The following is a 21,309-nucleotide window of genomic DNA, read 5'->3' as shown; positions in this document are numbered from 1 at the left end:
AGAGTGTGTGATACGCTGCTCCTCTGAAAGTAAGTAATGTCTTTCTTTTTCATCTGACATTGTGACATCAGTGTTACATGAGAGTTTCTTGTCATTGTTACATGACAGTTTCTTGTCATTGTTTACATGACAGTAGGTTGTCGTAAGACAAGGCTGCATGAAGTGTGAACTGGAGTTTTCTTGGATCCATGAAAGAATTTGCTTTTGGAGAATGCAGGCATCGATCCCACTACCTCACGCATGCAAAGCATTTGAGCTAATTCCCCAGCCGTTTGGAATTTCCGCAAGAAGCAACCTAGAGGGTCCAGTCTCGTCAGGCTATGCTGTTGGTGGACTTGTTTGTTTACGTGCCAGCACTTGCAGAGGCTCGGTGCATTGCCACAATTGAGCAAAATGGCAAATGGCTAGTTAGCTCAGTTGGTTAGAGTGTGGTGCTAATAACGCCAAGGTCATGGGTTCGTTCCCCGTACTGGCTATGATGTACATTTTGAGTGTCAAAATTGTGAGTCACATGCATGTGAATTGTCAAGGGTGCCACAGAATTAGAATTAGTGAAATGCCGAAATAGCTCAGTTGGGAGAGCGTTAGACTGAAGATCTAAAGGTCCCTGGTTCGATCCCTGGTTTCGGCATTTGTATTTGTTCTATCTTCATGCTCTGGCTTCAAGGAAACTATCCACAGCTTTGTTTGTGGGCCTCAATGGTGTGTGCTACGCTGCTCCTCTGAAAGTAAGTGATTTCTTGCTTTTTCATCTGACATTTTGACATCAGTGTTACAGGAAAGTTGCTTGTCATTGTTACATGACAGTAGGTTGTCGTAAGACAAGGCTGCATGAAGTGTGAACTGGAGCTTTCTTGGATCCACAACAAAAATTGTTTTTGGGGATTGCGGGAATCGATCCCACTAACTATTGCATGCTAAGCAAACACAATACCAATTGATCAAATTCCCCAGCTGTTTGGAATTGCCACAAGGAGCAACCAAGTGTGTCTAGTCTTGTCAGGCTATGCTGTTGGTGGACTTGTTAGTTTGTGCTCCAGCACTTGCAGAGGCTCGGTGCATCTCAACAATTGTGCTCTGTAGCCAGCGGCCGGTTAGCTCAGTTGGTTAGAGTGTGTGATACGCTGCTCCTCTGAAAGTAAGTAATGTCTTTCTTTTTCATCTGACATTGTGACATCAGTGTTACATGAGAGTTTCTTGTCATTGTTACATGACAGTTTCTTGTCATTGTTTACATGACAGTAGGTTGTCGTAAGACAAGGCTGCATGAAGTGTGAACTGGAGTTTTCTTGGATCCATGAAAGAATTTACTTTTGGAGAATGCAGGCATCGATCCCACTACCTCACGCATGCAAAGCATTTGAGCTAATTCCCCAGCCGTTTGGAATTTCCGCAAGAAGCAACCTAGAGGGTCCAGTCTTGTCAGGCTATGCTGTTGGTGGACTTGTTTGTTTACGTGCCAGCACTTGCAGAGGCTCGGTGCATTTCAACAATTGAGCAAAATAGCAAATGGCTGGTTAGCTCAGTTGGTTAGAGTGTGGTGCTAATAACGCCAAGGTCATGGGTTCGATCTCCGTACTGGCTATGATGTACATTTTGAGTGTCAAAATTGTGAGTCACATGCATGTGAATTGTCAAGGGTGCCACAGAATTAAAATTAGTGAAATGCCGAAATAGCTCAGTTGGGAGAGCGTTAGACTGAAGATCTAAAGGTCCCTGGTTCGATCCCTGGTTTCGGCATTTGTATTTGTTCTATCTTCATGCTCTGGCTTCAAGGAAACTATCCACAGCTTTGTTTGTGGGCCTCAATGGCGTGTGCTACGCTGCTCCTCTGAAAGTAAGTGATTTCTTGCTTTTTCATCTGACATTTTGACATCAGTGTTACAGGAAAGTTGCTTGTCATTGTTACATGACAGTAGGTTGTCGTAAGACAAGGCTGCATGAAGTGTGAACTGGAGCTTTCTTGGATCCACAACAAAAATTGTTTTTGGGGATTGCGGGAATCGATCCCACTAACTATAGCATGCTAAGCAAACACAATACCAATTGATCAAATTCCCCAGCTGTTTGGAATTGCCACAAGGAGCAACCAAGAGTGTCCAGTCTTGTCAGGCTATGCTGTTGGTGGACTTGTTAGTTTGTGCTCCAGCACTTGCAGAGGCTCGGTGCATCTCAACAATTGTGCTCTGTAGCCAGCGGCCGGTTAGCTCAGTTGGTTAGAGTGTGTGATACGCTGCTCCTCTGAAAGTAAGTAATGTCTATCTTTTTCATCTGACATTGTGACATCAGTGTTACATGAGAGTTTCTTGTCATTGTTACATGACAGTTTCTTGTCATTGTTTACATGACAGTAGGTTGTCGTAAGACAAGGCTGCATGAAGTGTGAACTGGAGTTTTCTTGGATCCATGAAAGAATTTGCTTTTGGAGAATGCAGGCATCGATCCCACTACCTCACGCATGCAAAGCATTTGAGCTAATTCCCCAGACGTTTGGAATTTCCGCAAGAAGCAACCTAGAGGGTCCAGTCTCGTCAGGCTATGCTGTTGGTGGACTTGTTTGTTTACGTGCCAGCACTTGCAGAGGCTCGGTGCATTGCCACAATTGAGCAAAATGGCAAATGGCTGGTTAGCTCAGTTGGTTAGAGTGCGGTGCTAATAACGCCAAGGTCATGGGTTCGTTCCCCGTACTGGCTATGATGTACATTTTGAGTGTCAAAATTGTGAGTCACATGCATGTGAATTGTCAAGGGTGCCACAGAATTAAAATTAGTGAATTGCCGAAATAGCTCAGTTGGGAGAGCGTTAGACTGAAGATTATAAGGTCCCTGGTTCGATCCCGGGTTTCGGCATTTGTATTTGTTCTTTCTTCATGCTCTGGCTTCAAGGAAACTATCCACAGCTTTGTTTGTGGGCCTCAATGGTGTGTGCTACTCTGCTCCTCTGAAAGTAAGTAATTTCTTGCTTTTTCATCTGACATTTTGACATCAGTGTTACAGGAAAGTTTCTTGTCATTGTTTACATGACAGTAGGTTGTCGTACGACAAGGCTGCATGAAGTGTGAACTGGAGTTTTCTTGGATCCATGAAAGAATTTGCTTTTGGAGAATGCAGGCATCGATCCCACTACCTCACGCATGCAAAGCATTTGAGCTAATTCCCCAGCCGTTTGGAATTTCCGCAAGAAGCAACCTAGAGGGTCCAGTCTTGTCAGGCTATGCTGTTGGTGGACTTGTTTGTTTACGTGCCAGCACTTGCAGAGGCTCGGTGCATTTCAACAATTGAGCAAAATAGCAAATGGCCGGTTAGCTCAGTTGGTTAGAGTGTGGTGCTAATAACGCCAAGGTCATGGGTTCGATCCCCGTACTGGCTATGATGTACATTTTGAGTGTCAAAATTGTGAGTCACATGCATGTGAATTGTCAAGGGTGCCACAGAATTAAAATTAGTGAATTGCCGAAATAGCTCAGTTGGGAGAGCGTTAGACTGAAGATCTAAAGATCCCTGGTTTCGGCATTTGTATTTGTTCTGGCTTCAAGGAAACTATCCACAGCTTTGTTTGTGGGCCTCAATGGTGTGTGCTACGCTGCTCCTCTGAAAGTAAGTGATTTCTTGCTTTTTCATCTGACATTTTGACATCAGTGTTACAGGAAAGTTGCTTGTCATTGTTACATGACAGTAGGTTGTCGTAAGACAAGGCTGCATGAAGTGTGAACTGGAGCTTTCTTGGATCCACAACAAAAATTGTTTTTGGGGATTGCGGGAATCGATCCCACTAACTATAGCATGCTAAGCAAACACAATACCAATTGATCAAATTCCCCAGCTGTTTGGAATTGCCACAAGGAGCAACCAAGAGTGTCCAGTCTTGTCAGGCTATGCTGTTGGTGGACTTGTTAGTTTGTGCTCCAGCACTTACAGAGGCTCGGTGCATCTCAACAATTGTGCTCTGTAGCCAGCGGCCGGTTAGCTCAGTTGGTTAGAGTGTGTGATACGCTGCTCCTCTGAAAGTAAGTAATGTCTTTCTTTTTCATCTGACATTGTGACATCAGTGTTACATGAGAGTTTCTTGTCATTGTTACATGACAGTTTCTTGTCATTGTTTACATGACAGTAGGTTGTCGTAAGACAAGGCTGCATGAAGTGTGAACTGGAGTTTTCTTGGATCCATGAAAGAATTTGCTTTTGGAGAATGCAGGCATCGATCCCACTACCTCACGCATGCAAAGCATTTGAGCTAATTCCCCAGCCGTTTGGAATTTCCGCAAGAAGCAACCTAGAGGGTCCAGTCTCGTCAGGCTATGCTGTTGGTGGACTTGTTTGTTTACGTGCCAGCACTTGCAGAGGCTCGGTGCATTGCCACAATTGAGCAAAATGGCAAATGGCTAGTTAGCTCAGTTGGTTAGAGTGTGGTGCTAATAACGCCAAGGTCATGGGTTCGATCCCCGTACTGGCTATGATGTACATTTTGAGTGTCAAAATTGTGAGTCACATGCATGTGAATTGTCAAGGGTGCCACAGAATTAGAATTAGTGAAATGCCGAAATAGCTCAGTTGGGAGAGTGTTAGACTGAAGATCTAAAGGTCCCTGGTTCGATCCCTGGTTTCGGCATTTGTATTTGTTCTATCTTCATGCTCTGGCTTCAAGGAAACTATCCACAGCTTTGTTTGTGGGCCTCAATGGTGTGTGCTACGCTGCTCCTCTGAAAGTAAGTGATTTCTTGCTTTTTCATCTGACATTTTGACATCAGTGTTACAGGAAAGTTGCTTGTCATTGTTACATGACAGTAGGTTGTCGTAAGACAAGGCTGCATGAAGTGTGAACTGGAGCTTTCTTGGATCCACAACAAAAATTGTTTTTGGGGATTGCGGGAATCGATCCCACTAACTATAGCATGCTAAGCAAACACAATACCAATTGATCAAATTCCCCAGCTGTTTGGAATTGCCACAAGGAGCAACCAAGAGTGTCCAGTCTTGTCAGGCTATGCTGTTGGTGGACTTGTTAGTTTGTGCTCCAGCACTTGCAGAGGCTCGGTGCATCTCAACAATTGTGCTCTGTAGCCAGCGGCCGGTTAGCTCAGTTGGTTAGAGTGTGTGATACGCTGCTCCTCTGAAAGTAAGTAATGTCTTTCTTTTTCATCTGACATTGTGACATCAGTGTTACATGAGAGTTTCTTGTCATTGTTACATGACAGTTTCTTGTCATTGTTTACATGACAGTAGGTTGTCGTAAGACAAGGCTGCATGAAGTGTGAACTGGAGTTTTCTTGGATCCATGAAAGAATTTGCTTTTGGAGAATGCAGGCATCGATCCCACTACCTCACGCATGCAAAGCATTTGAGCTAATTCCCCAGCCGTTTGGAATTTCCGCAAGAAGCAACCTAGAGGGTCCAGTCTTGTCAGGCTATGCTGTTGGTGGACTTGTTTGTTTACGTGCCAGCACTTGCAGAGGCTCGGTGCATTTCAACAATTGAGCAAAATAGCAAATGGCCGGTTAGCTCAGTTGGTTAGAGTGTGGTGCTAATAACGCCAAGGTCATGGGTTCGATCCCCGTACTGGCTATGATGTACATTTTGAGTGTCAAAATTGTGAGTCACATGCATGTGAATTGTCAAGGGTGCCACAGAATTAAAATTAGTGAATTGCCGAAATAGCTCAGTTGGGAGAGCGTTAGACTGAAGATCTAAAGGTCCCTGGTTCGATCCCTGGTTTCGGCATTTGTATTTGTTCTATCTTCATGCTCTGGCTTCAAGGAAACTATCCACAGCTTTGTTTGTGGGCCTTAATGGTGTGTGCTACGCTGCTCCTCTGAAAGTAGGTGATTTCTTGCTTTTTCATCTGACATTTTGACATCAGTGTTACAGGAAAGTTGCTTGTCATTGTTACATGACAGTAGGTTGTCGTAAGACAAGGCTGCATGAAGTGTGAACTGGAGCTTTCTTGGATCCACAACAAAAATTGTTTTTGGGGATTGCGGGAATCGATCCCACTAACTCTAGCATGCAAAGCAAACACAATACCAATTGATCAAATTCCCCAGCTGTTTGGAATTGCCACAAGGAGCAACCAAGAGTGTCCAGTCTTGTCAGGCTATGCTGTTGGTGGACTTGTTCGTTTGTGCTCCAGCACTTACAGAGGCTCGGTGCATCTCAACAATTGTGCTCTGTAGCCAGCGGCCGGTTAGCTCAGTTGGTTAGAGTGTGTGATACGCTGCTCCTCTGAAAGTAAGTAATGTCTTTCTTTTTCATCTGACATTGTGACATCAGTGTTACATGAGAGTTTCTTGTCATTGTTACATGACAGTTTCTTGTCATTGTTTACATGACAGTAGGTTGTCGTAAGACAAGGCTGCATGAAGTGTGAACTGGAGTTTTCTTGGATCCATGAAAGAATTTGCTTTTGGAGAATGCAGGCATCGATCCCACTACCTCACGCATGCAAAGCATTTGAGCTAATTCCCCAGCCGTTTGGAATTTCCGCAAGAAGCAACCTAGAGGGTCCAGTCTTGTCAGGCTATGCTGTTGGTGGACTTGTTTGTTTACGTGCCAGCACTTGCAGAGGCTCGGTGCATTTCAACAATTGAGCAAAATAGCAAATGGCCGGTTAGCTCAGTTGGTTAGAGTGTGGTGCTAATAACGCCATGGTCATGGGTTCGATCCCCGTACTGGCTATGATGTACATTTTGAGTGTCAAAATTGTGAGTCACATGCATGTGAATTGTCAAGGGTGCCACAGAATTAAAATTAGTGAATTGCCGAAATAGCTCAGTTGGGAGAGCGTTAGACTGAAGATCTAAAGGTCCCTGGTTCGATCCCTGGTTTCGGCATTTGTATTTGTTCTATCTTCATGCTCTGGCTTCAAGGAAACTATCCACAGATTTGTTTGTGGGCCTCAATGGTGTGTGCTACGCTGCTCCTCTGAAAGTAAGTGATTTCTTGCTTTTTCATCTGACATTTTGACATCAGTGTTACAGGAAAGTTGCTTGTCATTGTTACATGACAGTAGGTTGTCGTAAGACAAGGCTGCATGAAGTGTGAACTGGAGCTTTCTTGGATCCACAACAAAAATTGTTTTTGGGGATTGCGGGAATCGATCCCACTAACTATAGCATGCTAAGCAAACACAATACCAATTGATCAAATTCCCCAGCTGTTTGGAATTGCCACAAGGAGCAACCAAGAGTGTCCAGTCTTGTCAGGCTATGCTGTTGGTGGACTTGTTAGTTTGTGCTCCAGCACTTGCAGAGGCTCGGTGCATCTCAACAATTGTGCTCTGTAGCCAGCGGCCGGTTAGCTCAGTTGGTTAGAGTGTGTGATACGCTGCTCCTCTGAAAGTAAGTAATGTCTTTCTTTTTCATCTGACATTGTGACATCAGTGTTACATGAGAGTTTCTTGTCATTGTTACATGACAGTTTCTTGTCATTGTTTACATGACAGTAGGTTGTCGTAAGACAAGGCTGCATGAAGTGTGAACTGGAGTTTTCTTGGATCCATGAAAGAATTTGCTTTTGGAGAATGCAGGCATCGATCCCACTACCTCACGCATGCAAAGCATTTGAGCTAATTCCCCAGCCGTTTGGAATTTCCGCAAGAAGCAACCTAGAGGGTCCAGTCTTGTCAGGCTATGCTGTTGGTGGACTTGTTTGTTTACGTGCCAGCACCTGCAGAGGCTCGGTGCATTTCAACAATTGAGCAAAATAGCAAATGGCCGGTTAGCTCAGTTGGTTAGAGTGTGGTGCTAATAACGCCAAGGTCATGGGTTCGATCCCCGTACTGGCTATGATGTACATTTTGAGTGTCAAAATTGTGAGTCACATGCATGTGAATTGTCAAGGGTGCCACAGAATTAAAATTAGTGAAATGCCGAAATAGCTCAGTTGGGAGAGCGTTAGACTGAAGATCTAAAGGTCCCTGTTTCGGCATTTGTATTTTTTCTTTCTTCATGCTCTGGCTTCAAGGAAACTATCCACAGCTTTGTTTGTGGGCCTCAATGGTGTGTGCTACGCTGCTCCTCTGAAAGTAAGTAATTTCTTGCTTTTTCATCTGACATTTTGACATCAGTGTTACAGGAAAGTTGCTTGTCATTGTTACATGACAGTAGGTTGTCGTAAGACAAGGCTGCATGAAGTGTGAAGTGGGGCTTTCTTGGATCCACAACAAAAAATGTTTTTTGGGGATTGCGGGAATCGATCCCACTACCTATAGCATGCTAAGCAAACACAATACAAATTGATCAAATTCCCCAGCTGTTTGGAATTGCCACAAGGAGCAACCAAGAGTGTCCAGTCTTGTCAGGCTATGCTGTTGGTGGACTTGTTAGTTTGTGCTCCAGCACTTGCAGAGGCTCGGTGCATCTCAACAATTGTGCTCTGTAGCCAGCGGCCGGTTAGCTCAGTTGGTTAGAGTGTGTGATACGCTGCTCCTCTGAAAGTAAGTAATGTCTTTCTTTTTCATCTGACATTGTGACATCAGTGTTACATGAGAGTTTCTTGTCATTGTTACATGACAGTTTCTTGTCATTGTTACATGACAGTTTCTTGTCATTGTTTACATGACAGTAGGTTGTCGTAAGACAAGGCTGCATGAAGTGTGAACTGGAGTTTTCTTGGATCCATGAAAGAATTTGCTTTTGGAGAATGCAGGCATCGATCCCACTACCTCACGCATGCAAAGCATTTGAGCTAATTCCCCAGCCGTTTGGAATTTCCGCAAGAAGCAACCTAGAGGGTCCAGTCTTGTCAGGCTATGCTGTTGGTGGACTTGTTTGTTTACGTGCCAGCACTTGCAGAGGCTCGGTGCATTTCAACAATTGAGCAAAATAGCAAATGGCCGGTTAGCTCAGTTGGTTAGAGTGTGGTGCTAATAACGCCACGGTCATGGGTTCGATCCCCGTACTGGCTATGATGTACATTTTGAGTGTCAAAATTGTGAGTCACATGCATGTGAATTGTCAAGGGTGCCACAGAATTAAAATTAGTGAATTGCCGAAATAGCTCAGTTGGGAGAGCGTTAGACTGAAGATCTAAAGGTCCCTGGTTCGATCCCTGGTTTCGGCATTTGTATTTGTTCTATCTTCATGCTCTGGCTTCAAGGAAACTATCCACAGATTTGTTTGTGGGCCTCAATGGTGTGTGCTACGCTGCTCCTCTGAAAGTAAGTGATTTCTTGCTTTTTCATCTGACATTTTGACATCAGTGTTACAGGAAAGTTGCTTGTCATTGTTACATGACAGTAGGTTGTCGTAAGACAAGGCTGCATGAAGTGTGAACTGGAGCTTTCTTGGATCCACAACAAAAATTGTTTTTGGGGATTGCGGGAATCGATCCCACTAACTATAGCATGCTAAGCAAACACAATACCAATTGATCAAATTCCCCAGCTGTTTGGAATTGCCACAAGGAGCAACCAAGAGTGTCCAGTCTTGTCAGGCTATGCTGTTGGTGGACTTGTTAGTTTGTGCTCCAGCACTTGCAGAGGCTCGGTGCATCTCAACAATTGTGCTCTGTAGCCAGCGGCCGGTTAGCTCAGTTGGTTAGAGTGTGTGATACGCTGCTCCTCTGAAAGTAAGTAATGTCTTTCTTTTTCATCTGACATTGTGACATCAGTGTTACATGAGAGTTTCTTGTCATTGTTACATGACAGTTTCTTGTCATTGTTTACATGACAGTAGGTTGTCGTAAGACAAGGCTGCATGAAGTGTGAACTGGAGTTTTCTTGGATCCATGAAAGAATTTGCTTTTGGAGAATGCAGGCATCGATCCCACTACCTCACGCATGCAAAGCATTTGAGCTAATTCCCCAGCCGTTTGGAATTTCCGCAAGAAGCAACCTAGAGGGTCCAGTCTTGTCAGGCTATGCTGTTGGTGGACTTGTTTGTTTACGTGCCAGCACCTGCAGAGGCTCGGTGCATTTCAACAATTGAGCAAAATAGCAAATGGCCGGTTAGCTCAGTTGGTTAGAGTGTGGTGCTAATAACGCCAAGGTCATGGGTTCGATCCCCGTACTGGCTATGATGTACATTTTGAGTGTCAAAATTGTGAGTCACATGCATGTGAATTGTCAAGGGTGCCACAGAATTAAAATTAGTGAAATGCCGAAATAGCTCAGTTGGGAGAGCGTTAGACTGAAGATCTAAAGGTCCCTGTTTCGGCATTTGTATTTTTTCTTTCTTCATGCTCTGGCTTCAAGGAAACTATCCACAGCTTTGTTTGTGGGCCTCAATGGTGTGTGCTACGCTGCTCCTCTGAAAGTAAGTAATTTCTTGCTTTTTCATCTGACATTTTGACATCAGTGTTACAGGAAAGTTGCTTGTCATTGTTACATGACAGTAGGTTGTCGTAAGACAAGGCTGCATGAAGTGTGAAGTGGGGCTTTCTTGGATCCACAACAAAAAATGTTTTTTGGGGATTGCGGGAATCGATCCCACTACCTATAGCATGCTAAGCAAACACAATACCAATTGATCAAATTCCCCAGCTGTTTGGAATTGCCACAAGGAGCAACCAAGAGTGTCCAGTCTTGTCAGGCTATGCTGTTGGTGGACTTGTTAGTTTGTGCTCCAGCACTTGCAGAGGCTCGGTGCATCTCAACAATTGTGCTCTGTAGCCAGCGGCCGGTTAGCTCAGTTGGTTAGAGTGTGTGATACGCTGCTCCTCTGAAAGTAAGTAATGTCTTTCTTTTTCATCTGACATTGTGACATCAGTGTTACATGAGAGTTTCTTGTCATTGTTACATGACAGTTTCTTGTCATTGTTTACATGACAGTAGGTTGTCGTAAGACAAGGCTGCATGAAGTGTGAACTGGAGTTTTCTTGGATCCATGAAAGAATTTGCTTTTGGAGAATGCAGGCATCGATCCCACTACCTCACGCATGCAAAGCATTTGAGCTAATTCCCCAGCCGTTTGGAATTTCCGCAAGAAGCAACCTAGAGGGTCCAGTCTTGTCAGGCTATGCTGTTGGTGGACTTGTTTGTTTACGTGCCAGCACCTGCAGAGGCTCGGTGCATTTCAACAATTGAGCAAAATAGCAAATGGCCGGTTAGCTCAGTTGGTTAGAGTGTGGTGCTAATAACGCCAAGGTCATGGGTTCGATCCCCGTACTGGCTATGATGTACATTTTGAGTGTCACAATTGTGAGTCACATGCATGTGAATTGTCAAGGGTGCCACAGAATTAAAATTAGTGAAATGCCGAAATAGCTCAGTTGGGAGAGCGTTAGACTGAAGATCTAAAGGTCCCTGTTTCGGCATTTGTATTTTTTCTTTCTTCATGCTCTGGCTTCAAGGAAACTATCCACAGCTTTGTTTGTGGGCCTCAATGGTGTGTGCTACGCTGCTCCTCTGAAAGTAAGTAATTTCTTGCTTTTTCATCTGACATTTTGACATCAGTGTTACAGGAAAGTTGCTTGTCATTGTTACATGACAGTAGGTTGTCGTAAGACAAGGCTGCATGAAGTGTGAAGTGGGGCTTTCTTGGATCCACAACAAAAAATGTTTTTTGGGGATTGCGGGAATCGATCCCACTACCTATAGCATGCTAAGCAAACACAATACCAATTGATCAAATTCCCCAGCTGTTTGTAATTGCCACAAGGAGCAACCAAGAGTGTCCAGTCTTGTCAGGCTATGCTGTTGGTGGACTTGTTAGTTTGTGCTCCAGCACTTGCAGAGGCTCGGTGCATCTCAACAATTGTGGTCTGTAGCCAGCGGCCGGTTAGCTCAGTTGGTTAGAGTGTGTGATACGCTGCTCCTCTGAAAGTAAGTAATGTCTTTCTTTTTCATCTGACATTGTGACATCAGTGTTACATGAGAGTTTCTTGTCATTGTTACATGACAGTAGGTTGTCATAAGACAAGGCTGCATGAAGTGTGAACTGGAGCTTTCTTGGTTCAACAAAAAAAATGTTTTTGGGGAATGCGGGCATCGATCCCACTACCTATAGCATGCTAAGCATTTAAGCTAATTCCCCAGCCGTTTGGAATTTCCGCAAGAAGCAACCTAGAGGGTCCAGTCTTGTCAGGCTATGCTGTTGGTGGACTTGTTTGTTTACGTGCCAGCACTTGCAGAGGCTCGGTGCATTTCAACAATTGAGCAAAATAGCAAATGGTCTGTTAGCTGATTTGGTTAGAGTGTGGTGCTAACAATGCCACGGTCATGGGTTCGAACCCCATATTGGCTATGATGTCCATTTTGAGTGTCAAAATTGTGAGTCACATGCATGTGAATTGTCAAGGGTGCCACAGAATTAAAATTAGTGAATTGCTGAAATAGCTCAGTTGGGAGAGCGTTAGACTGAAGATCTAAAAGTCCCTGGTTCGGTTTCAACATTTGTATTTGTTCTTTCTTCATGCTCTGGCTTCAAGGAAACTATCCACAGCTTTGTTTGTGGCCCTCAATGGTGTGTGCTACGCTGCTCCTCTGAAAGTAAGTAATTTCTTGCTTTTTCATCTGACATTTTGACATCAGTGTTACAGGAAAGTTGCTTGTCATTGTTACATGGAAGTAGGTTGTCGTAAGACAAGGCTGCATGAAGTGTGAACTGGAGCTTTCTTGGATCCACCAAAAAAAATGTTTTTGGGGAATGCGGGCATCGATCCCACTACCTATAGCATGCTAAGCAAACAGAATACCAATTGATCAAATTCCCCAGCTGTTTGGAATTGCCACAAGGAGCAACCAAGAGTGTCCAGTCTTGTCAGGCTATGCTGTTGGTGGACTTGTTAGTTTGTGCTCCAGCACTTGCAGAGGCTCGGTGCATCTCAACAATTGTGCTCTGTAGCCAGCGGCCGGTTAGCTCAGTTGGTTAGAGTGTGTGATACGCTGCTCCTCTGAAAGTAAGTAATGTCTTTCTTTTTCATCTGACATTGTGACATCAGTGTTACATGAGAGTTTCTTGTCATTGTTACATGACAGTTTCTTGTCATTGTTTACATGACAGTAGGTTGTCGTAAGACAAGGCTGCATGAAGTGTGAACTGGAGTTTTCTTGGATCCATGAAAGAATTTGCTTTTGGAGAATGCAGGCATCGATCCCACTACCTCACGCATGCAAAGCATTTGAGCTAATTCCCCAGCCGTTTGGAATTTCCGCAAGAAGCAACCTAGAGGGTCCAGTCTTGTCAGGCTATGCTGTTGGTGGACTTGTTTGTTTACGTGCCAGCACCTGCAGAGGCTCGGTGCATTTCAACAATTGAGCAAAATAGCAAATGGCCGGTTAGCTCAGTTGGTTAGAGTGTGGTGCTAATAACGCCAAGGTCATGGGTTCGATCCCCGTACTGGCTATGATGTACATTTTGAGTGTCAAAATTGTGAGTCACATGCATGTGAATTGTCAAGGGTGCCACAGAATTAAAATTAGTGAAATGCCGAAATAGCTCAGTTGGGAGAGCGTTAGACTGAAGATCTAAAGGTCCCTGTTTCGGCATTTGTATTTTTTCTTTCTTCATGCTCTGGCTTCAAGGAAACTATCCACAGCTTTGTTTGTGGGCCTCAATGGTGTGTGCTACGCTGCTCCTCTGAAAGTAAGTAATTTCTTGCTTTTTCATCTGACATTTTGACATCAGTGTTACAGGAAAGTTGCTTGTCATTGTTACATGACAGTAGGTTGTCGTAAGACAAGGCTGCATGAAGTGTGAAGTGGGGCTTTCTTGGATCCACAACAAAAAATGTTTTTTGGGGATTGCGGGAATCGATCCCACTACCTATAGCATGCTAAGCAAACACAATACCAATTGATCAAATTCCCCAGCTGTTTGGAATTGCCACAAGGAGCAACCAAGAGTGTCCAGTCTTGTCAGGCTATGCTGTTGGTGGACTTGTTAGTTTGTGCTCCAGCACTTGCAGAGGCTCGGTGCATCTCAACAATTGTGCTCTGTAGCCAGCGGCCGGTTAGCTCAGTTGGTTAGAGTGTGTGATACGCTGCTCCTCTGAAAGTAAGTAATGTCTTTCTTTTTCATCTGACATTGTGACATCAGTGTTACATGAGAGTTTCTTGTCATTGTTACATGACAGTTTCTTGTCATTGTTTACATGACAGTAGGTTGTCGTAAGACAAGGCTGCATGAAGTGTGAACTGGAGTTTTCTTGGATCCATTAAATAATTTGCTTTTGGAGAATGCAGGCATCGATCCCACTACCTCACGCATGCAAAGCATTTGAGCTAATTCCCCAGCCGTTTGGAATTTCCGCAAGAAGCAACCTAGAGGGTCTAGTCTCGTCAGGCTATGCTGTTGGTGGACTTGTTTGTTTACGTGCCAGCACTTGCAGAGGCTCGGTGCATTGCCACAATTGAGCAAAATAGCAAATGGCTGGTTAGCTCAGTTGGTTAGAGTGTGGTGCTAATAATGCCAAGGTCATGGGTTCGATCCCCGTACTGGCTATGATGTACATTTTGAGTGTCAAAATTGTGAGTCACATGCATGTGAATTGTCAAGGGTGCCACAGAATTAAAATTAGTGAATTGCCGAAATAGCTCAGTTGGGAGAGCGTTAGACTGAAGATCTAAAGGTCCCTGGTTCGTTCCCGGGTTTCGGCATTTGTATTTGTTCTTTCTTCATGCTCTGGCTTCAAGGAAACTATCCACAGCTTTGTTTGTGGGCCTCAATGGTGTGTGCTACGCTGCTCCTCTAAAAGTAAGTAATTTCTTGCTTTTCATCTGACATTTTGACATCAGTGTTACAGGAAAGTTACTTGTCATTGTTACATGACAGTAGGATGTCGTAAGACAAGGCTGCATGAAGTGTGAACTGGAGTTTTCTTGGATCCATGAAAGAATTTGCTTTTGGAGAATGCAGGCATCGATCCCACTACCTCACGCATGCAAAGCATTTGAGCTAATTCCCCAGCCGTTTGGAATTTCCGCAAGAAGCAACCTAGAGGGTCCAGTCTTGTCAGGCTATGCTGTTGGTGGACTTGTTTGTTTACGTGCCAGCACTTGCAGAGGCTCGGTGCATTTCAACAATTGAGCAAAATAGCAAATGGCCGGTTAGCTGAGTTGGTTAGAGTGTGGTGCTAATAATGCCAAGGTCATGGGTTCGAACCCCATATTGGCTATGATGTACATTTTGAGTGTCAAAATTGTGAGTCACATGCATGTGAATTGTCAAGGGTGCCACAGAATTAAAATTTGTGAATTGCCGAAATAGCTCAGTTGGGAGAGCGTTAGACTGAAGATCTAAAGGTCCCTGGTTCGGTTTCGACATTTGTGTTTGTTCTTTCTTCATGCTCTGGCTTCAAGGAAACTATCCACAGCTTTGTTTGTGGGCCTCAATGGTGTGTGCTACGCTGCTCCTCTGAAAGTAAGTAATTTCTTGCTTTTTCATCTGATATTTTGACATCAGTGTTACAGGAAAGTTACTTGTCATTGTTACATGACAGTAGGTTGTCGTAACACAAGGCTGCATGAAGTGTGAACTGGAGCTTTCTTGGTTCAACAAAAAAAAATGTTTTTGGGGAATGCGGGCATCGATCCCACTACCTATAGCATGCTAAGCATTTAAGCTAATTCCCCAGCCGTTTGGAATTTCCGCAAGAAGCAACCTAGAGGGTCCAGTCTTGTCAGGCTATGCTGTTGGTGGACTTGTTTGTTTACGTGCCAGCACTTGCAGAGGCTCGGTGCATTTCAACAATTGAGCAAAATAGCAAATGGCCTGTTAGCTGAGTTGGTTAGAGTGTGGTGCTAACAACGCCAAGGTCATGGGTTCGAACCCCATATTGGCTATGATGTACATTTTGAGTGTCAAAATTGTGTGTCACATGCATGTGAATTGTCAAGGGTGCCACAGAATTAAAATTAGTGATTTGCTGAAATAGCTGAAAAAGTCCCTGGTTCGGTTTCGACATTTGTATTTGTTCTTTCTTCATGCTCTGGCTTCAAGGAAACTATCCACAGCTTTGTTTGTGGCCCTCAATGGTGTGTGCTACGCTGCTCCTCTGAAAGTAAGTAATTTCTTGCTTTTTCATCTGACATTTTGACATCAGTGTTACAGGAAAGTTGCTTGTCATTGTTACATGAAAGTAGGTTGTCGTAAGACAAGGCTGCATGAAGTGTGAAGTGGGGCTTTCTTGGATCCACCCAAAAAAATGTTTTTGGGGAATGCGGGCATCGATCCCACTACCTATAGCATGCTAAGCAAACACAATACCAATTGATCAAATTCCCCAGCTGTTTGGAATTGCCACAAGGAGCAACCAAGAGTGTCCAGTGTTGTCAGGCTATGCTGTTGGTGGACTTGTTAGTTTGTGCTCCAGCACTTGCTGAGGCTCGGTGCATCTCAACAATTGTGCTCTGTAGCCAGCGGCCGGTTAGCTCAGTTGGTTAGAGTGTGTGATACGCTGCTCCTCTGAAAGTAAGTAATGTCTTTCTTTTTCATCTGACATTGTGACATCAGTGTTACATGAGAGTTTCTTGTCATTGTTACATGACAGTTTATTGTCATTGTTTACATGACAGTAGGTTGTCGTAAGACAAGGCTGCATGAAGTGTGAACTGGAGTTTTCTTGGATCCTTGAAAGAATTTGCTTTTGGAGAATGCAGGCATCGATCCCACTACCTCACGCATGCAAAGCATTTGAGCTAATTCCCCAGCCGTTTGGAATTTCCGCAAGAAGCAACCTAGAGGGTCTAGTCTCGTCAGGCTATGCTGTTGGTGGACTTGTTTGTTTACGTGCCAGCACTTGCAGAGGCTCGGTGCATTGCCACAATTGAGCAAAATAGCAAATGGCTGATTAGCTCAGTTGGTTAGAGTGTGGTGCTAATAATGCCAAGGTCATGGGTTTGATCCCCGTACTGGCTATGATGTACATTTTGAGTGTCAAAATTGTGAGTCACATGCATGTGAATTGTCAAGGGTGCCACAGAAGTAAAATTAGTGAATTGCTGAAATAGCTCAGTTGGGAGAGCGTTAGACTGAAGATCTGAAGGTCCCTGGTTCGATCCCGGGTTTCGGCATTTGTATTTGTTCTTTCTTCATGCTCTGGCTTCAAGGAAACTATCCACAGCTTTGTTTGTGGGCCTCAATGGTGTGTGCTACGCTGCTCCTCTAAAAGTAAGTAATTTCTTGCTTTTCATCTGACATTTTGACATCAGTGTTACAGGAAAGTTACTTGTCATTGTTACATGACAGTAGGATGTCGTAAGACAAGGCTGCATGAAGTGTGAACTGGAGTTTTCTTGGATACATGAAAGAATTTGCTTTTGGAGAATGCAGGCATCGATCCCACTACCTCACGCATGCAAAACATTTGAGCTAATTCCCCAGCCGTTTGGAATTTCCGCAAGAAGCAACCTAGAGGGTCCAGTCTTGTCAGGCTATGCTGTTGGTGGACTTGTTTGTTTACGTGCCAGCACTTGCAGAGGCTCGGTGCATTTCAACAATTGAGCTAAATAGCAAATGGCCGGTTAGCTGAGTTGGTTAGAGTGTGGTGCTAATAACGCCAAGGTCATGGGTTCGAACCCCATATTGGCTATGATGTACATTTTGAGTGTCAAAATTGTGAGTCACATGCATGTGAATTGTCAAGGGTGCCACAGAATTAAAATTAGGGAATTGACGAAATAGCTCAGTTGGGAGAGCGTTAGACTGAAGATCTAAAGGTCCCTGGTTCGGTTTCGACATTTGTGTTTGTTCTTTCTTCATGCTCTGGCTTCAAGGAAACTATCCACAGCTTTGTTTGTGGGCCTCAATGGTGTGTGCTACGCTGCTCCTCTGAAAGTAAGTAATTTATTGCTTTTTCATCTGACATTTTGACATCAGTGTTACAGGAAAGTTACTTGTCATTGTTACATGACAGTAGGTTGTCGTAAGACAAGGCTGCATGAAGTGTGAACTGGAGCTTTCTTGGTTCAACAAAAAAAAATGTTTTTGGGGAATGCAGGCATCGATCCCACTACCTCACGCATGCAAAGCATTTAAGCTAATTCCCCAGCCGTTTGGAATTTCCGCAAGAAGCAACCTAGAGGGTCCAGTCTTGTCAGGCGATGCTGTTGGTGGACTTGTTTGTTTACGTGCCAGCACTTGCAGAGGCTCGGTGCATTTCAACAATTGAGCAAAATAGCAAATGGCCTGTTAGCTGAGTTGGTTAGAGTGTGGTGCTAATAACGCCAAGGTCATGGGTTCGAACCCCATATTGGCTATGATGTACATTTTGAGTGTCAAAATTGTGAGTCACATGCATGTGAATTGTCAAGGGTGCCACAGAATTAAAATTAGTGAATTGCTGAAATAGCTCAGTTGGGAGAGCTTTAGACTAAAGATCTAAAGGTCCTTGGTTCGATCCCGGATTTCAGCATTTGTATTTGTTCTGGCTTCAAGGAAACTATCCACAGCTTTGTTTGTGGGCCTCAATGGTGTGTGCTACGCTGCTCCTCTGTAAGTCATTTCTTGCTTTTTCATCTGACATTTTGACATCAGTTTTACAGGAAAGTTGCTTGTCATTGTTACATGACAGTTTCTTGTCATTGTTTAAAAATAACGAGCTGTCAAGTCATGGCGAAAGAACTGGGGAACGATGAACCTGTGGTGTCCTTTTTGAACTTGCCGGCATATATTACGGATGATGAAATATATGAGAAATTACAAGGATGGAAAGTGAACGCGACAACACCAATCAAGAGGAGGATGTGGCCAGTAACGGACATTGTGGACGGGACGAGATTTTGTAAGGTGAAGTTTACGGACAGCGTGCAATCATTGCCTTACTCAACAAAGTTCAATACTGTCGAAGGATTTGAATATTTCCGAGTGATCCACGATAACCAAGTTAAGGTATGTAGACTATGTATTCAACCGGGACACATACTTAAAGAATGTCCAGAATTTATATGTCATAAATGTGGTGAACAAGGGCATTATGCCAGGGAATGTTCGAACATCGGTGATATGTGTAGAAGGTTGACTTCCGGCGCCGACAGAGATGGCCGCCTCGCTTCGCGTTCCTAGGAAACTATGCAGTTTTTTGTTTTTTTACGTGTTATTTCTTACATTAGTACCCCAGTTCATCTTAGGTTTCATTACATACAGTCGAGAAGAACTACTGAATATAAGATCAGCATCAACTCACCATCAGTACTACCAAGAATATGTTTTTCGCGACGCGGATCCTGTGTTCTGCCTTACAAACAGGACAACTGAGTGGATTCCATGCAGCGACCCCAAAAAAAAACAACTCCGAAAAAGAGGGAAACGAGGCGGTCTTCTGGTCAGACTCCGGAGACGGGCACATCGTGCACCACTCCCTAGCATTCTTCTTGCCAATGTCCAGTCTCTTGACAACAAGGTTGATGAAATCCGAGCAAGGGTAGCATTCCAGAGGGACATCAGAGACTGTAACGTTCTTTGCTTCACGGAAACGTGGCTCACTGGAGTGACTCTATCCGAAGCGGTGCAGCCAACGGGTTTCTCCACACATCGCGCAGACAGAAACAAACAACTTTCTGGTAAGAAGAGGGGCGGCGGCGTATGCCTTATGACTAACGTGACATGGTGTGATGAAAGAAACATACAGGAACTCAAATCCTTCTGTTCACCTGATTTAGAATTCCTCACAATCAAATGTAGACCGCATTATCTACCAAGAGAATTCTCTTCGATTATAATCACAGCCGTATATATCCCCCCCCAAGCAGACACATCGATGGCTCTGAACGAACTTTATTTAACTCTTTGCAAACTGGAAACCATTCATCCGGAGGCTGCATTCATTGTAGCTGGGGATTTTAACAAGGCTAATCTGAAAACAAGACTCCCTAAATTTTATCAGCATATCGATTGCGCAACCAGGGGTGGAAAGACCTTGGATCATTGTTACTCTAACTTCCGCGACGCATATAAGGCCCTGCCCCGCCCCCCTTTCGGAAAAGCTGACCACGACTCCATTTTGTTGATCCCTGCCTACAGACAGAAACTAAAACAAGAGGCTCCCACACTGAGGTCTGTCCAACGCTGGTCCGACCAAGCTGACTCCACACTCCAAGACTGCTTCCACCACGTGGACTGGGACATGTTTCGTATTGCGTCAGACAACAACATTGACGAATACGCTGATTCGGTGTGTGAGTTCATTAGAACGTGCGTTGAAGATGTCGTTCCCATAGCAACGACTAAAACATTCCCTAACCAGAAACCGTGGATTGATGGCAGCATTCGCGTGAAACTGAAAGCGCGAACCACTGCTTTTAATCAGGGGAAGGTGTCTGGTAACATGACCGAATACAAACAGTGCAGCTATTCCCTCCGCAAGGCTATCAAACAAGCTAAGCGTCAGTACAGAGACAAAGTAGAATCTCAATTCAACGGCTCAGACACAAGAGGCATGTGGCAGGGTCTACAGTCAATCACGGACTACAGGAAGAAATCCAGCCCAGTCACGGACCAGGATGTCCTGCTCCCAGGCAGACTAAACAACTTTTTTGCCCGCTTTGAGGACAATACAGTGCCACTGACACGGCCGGCAACGAAAACATGCGGTCTCTCCTTCACTGCAGCCGAGGTGAGTAAGACATTTAAACGTGTTAACCCTCGCAAGGCTGCAGGCCCAGACGGCATCCCCAGCCGCGCCCTCAGAGCATGCGCAGACCAGCTGGCCGGTGTGTTTACGGACATATTCAATCAATCCCTATACCAGTCTGCTGTTCCCACATGCTTCAAGAGGGCCACCATTGTTCCTGTTCCCAAGAAAGCTAAGGTAACTGAGCTAAACGACTACCGCCCCGTAGCACTCACTTCCGTCATCATGAAGTGCTTTGAGAGACTAGTCAAGGACCATATCACCTCCACCCTACCTGACACCCTAGACCCACTCCAATTTGCTTACCGCCCAAATAGGTCCACAGACGATGCAATCTCAACCACACTGCACACCGCCCTAACCCATCTGGACAAGAGGAATACCTATGTGAGAATGCTGTTCATTGACTACAGCTCGGCATTCAACACCATAGTACCCTCCAAGCTCGTCATCAAGCTCGAGACCCTGGGTCTCGACCCCGCCCTGTGCAACTGGGTACTGGACTTCCTGACGGGCCGCCCCCAGGTGGTGAGGGTAGGCAACAACATCTCCTCCCCGCTGATCCTCAACACTGGGGCCCCACAAGGGTGCGTTCTGAGCCCTCTCCTGTACTCCCTGTTCACCCACGACTGCGTGGCCACGCACGCCTCCAACTCAATCATCAAGTTTGCGGACGACACAACAGTGGTAGGCTTGATTACCAACAACGACGAGACGGCCTACAGGGAGGAGGTGAGGGCCCTCGGAGTGTGGTGTCAGGAAAATAACCTCACACTCAACGTCAACAAAACTAAGGAGATGATTG

General features: G+C 44.7%; 20 non-coding genes across 20 annotated transcripts; all 20 read left to right on the top strand.

Annotated features, from left to right (window-relative positions):
* The first annotated feature begins 558 nt into the window (after nt 1-558).
* On the top strand, nt 559-631 carry trnaf-gaa. Its single transcript has one exon. It is a non-coding gene; the product is annotated as a tRNA-Phe (tRNA).
* Nucleotides 632-1,667: 1,036 nt separating this feature from the next.
* Nucleotides 1,668-1,740, top strand: trnaf-gaa. Its single transcript has one exon. It is a non-coding gene; the product is annotated as a tRNA-Phe (tRNA).
* A 1,555-nt stretch (nt 1,741-3,295) lies between these two features.
* Nucleotides 3,296-3,369, top strand: trnai-aau. The gene has a single exon. It is a non-coding gene; the product is annotated as a tRNA-Ile (tRNA).
* Nucleotides 3,370-4,379: 1,010 nt separating this feature from the next.
* Nucleotides 4,380-4,453, top strand: trnai-aau. Its single transcript has one exon. It is a non-coding gene; the product is annotated as a tRNA-Ile (tRNA).
* An 82-nt stretch (nt 4,454-4,535) lies between these two features.
* Nucleotides 4,536-4,608, top strand: trnaf-gaa. The gene has a single exon. It is a non-coding gene; the product is annotated as a tRNA-Phe (tRNA).
* Nucleotides 4,609-5,488: 880 nt separating this feature from the next.
* trnai-aau lies at nt 5,489-5,562 on the top strand. Its single transcript has one exon. It is a non-coding gene; the product is annotated as a tRNA-Ile (tRNA).
* Nucleotides 5,563-5,644: 82 nt separating this feature from the next.
* Nucleotides 5,645-5,717, top strand: trnaf-gaa. Its single transcript has one exon. It is a non-coding gene; the product is annotated as a tRNA-Phe (tRNA).
* An 880-nt stretch (nt 5,718-6,597) lies between these two features.
* trnai-aau lies at nt 6,598-6,671 on the top strand. The gene has a single exon. It is a non-coding gene; the product is annotated as a tRNA-Ile (tRNA).
* An 82-nt stretch (nt 6,672-6,753) lies between these two features.
* On the top strand, nt 6,754-6,826 carry trnaf-gaa. The gene has a single exon. It is a non-coding gene; the product is annotated as a tRNA-Phe (tRNA).
* Nucleotides 6,827-7,706: 880 nt separating this feature from the next.
* trnai-aau lies at nt 7,707-7,780 on the top strand. Its single transcript has one exon. It is a non-coding gene; the product is annotated as a tRNA-Ile (tRNA).
* A 1,047-nt stretch (nt 7,781-8,827) lies between these two features.
* Nucleotides 8,828-8,901, top strand: trnai-aau. The gene has a single exon. It is a non-coding gene; the product is annotated as a tRNA-Ile (tRNA).
* An 82-nt stretch (nt 8,902-8,983) lies between these two features.
* On the top strand, nt 8,984-9,056 carry trnaf-gaa. The gene has a single exon. It is a non-coding gene; the product is annotated as a tRNA-Phe (tRNA).
* Nucleotides 9,057-9,936: 880 nt separating this feature from the next.
* On the top strand, nt 9,937-10,010 carry trnai-aau. Its single transcript has one exon. It is a non-coding gene; the product is annotated as a tRNA-Ile (tRNA).
* Nucleotides 10,011-11,033: 1,023 nt separating this feature from the next.
* On the top strand, nt 11,034-11,107 carry trnai-aau. Its single transcript has one exon. It is a non-coding gene; the product is annotated as a tRNA-Ile (tRNA).
* A 2,099-nt stretch (nt 11,108-13,206) lies between these two features.
* Nucleotides 13,207-13,280, top strand: trnai-aau. The gene has a single exon. It is a non-coding gene; the product is annotated as a tRNA-Ile (tRNA).
* A 1,023-nt stretch (nt 13,281-14,303) lies between these two features.
* Nucleotides 14,304-14,377, top strand: trnai-aau. Its single transcript has one exon. It is a non-coding gene; the product is annotated as a tRNA-Ile (tRNA).
* Nucleotides 14,378-14,459: 82 nt separating this feature from the next.
* trnaf-gaa lies at nt 14,460-14,532 on the top strand. The gene has a single exon. It is a non-coding gene; the product is annotated as a tRNA-Phe (tRNA).
* Nucleotides 14,533-15,643: 1,111 nt separating this feature from the next.
* Nucleotides 15,644-15,717, top strand: trnav-aac. The gene has a single exon. It is a non-coding gene; the product is annotated as a tRNA-Val (tRNA).
* A 1,157-nt stretch (nt 15,718-16,874) lies between these two features.
* On the top strand, nt 16,875-16,947 carry trnaf-gaa. Its single transcript has one exon. It is a non-coding gene; the product is annotated as a tRNA-Phe (tRNA).
* Nucleotides 16,948-18,214: 1,267 nt separating this feature from the next.
* Nucleotides 18,215-18,287, top strand: trnaf-aaa. Its single transcript has one exon. It is a non-coding gene; the product is annotated as a tRNA-Phe (tRNA).
* Nucleotides 18,288-21,309: the final 3,022 nt, after the last annotated feature.

This window comes from Oncorhynchus mykiss, chromosome 20 (assembly GCF_013265735.2).
Source record: "Oncorhynchus mykiss isolate Arlee chromosome 20, USDA_OmykA_1.1, whole genome shotgun sequence".
In the NCBI taxonomy this organism is placed as follows: Eukaryota; Metazoa; Chordata; class Actinopteri; order Salmoniformes; family Salmonidae; genus Oncorhynchus; species Oncorhynchus mykiss.
This window is presented reverse-complemented; position numbering and strand designations above follow the sequence as displayed.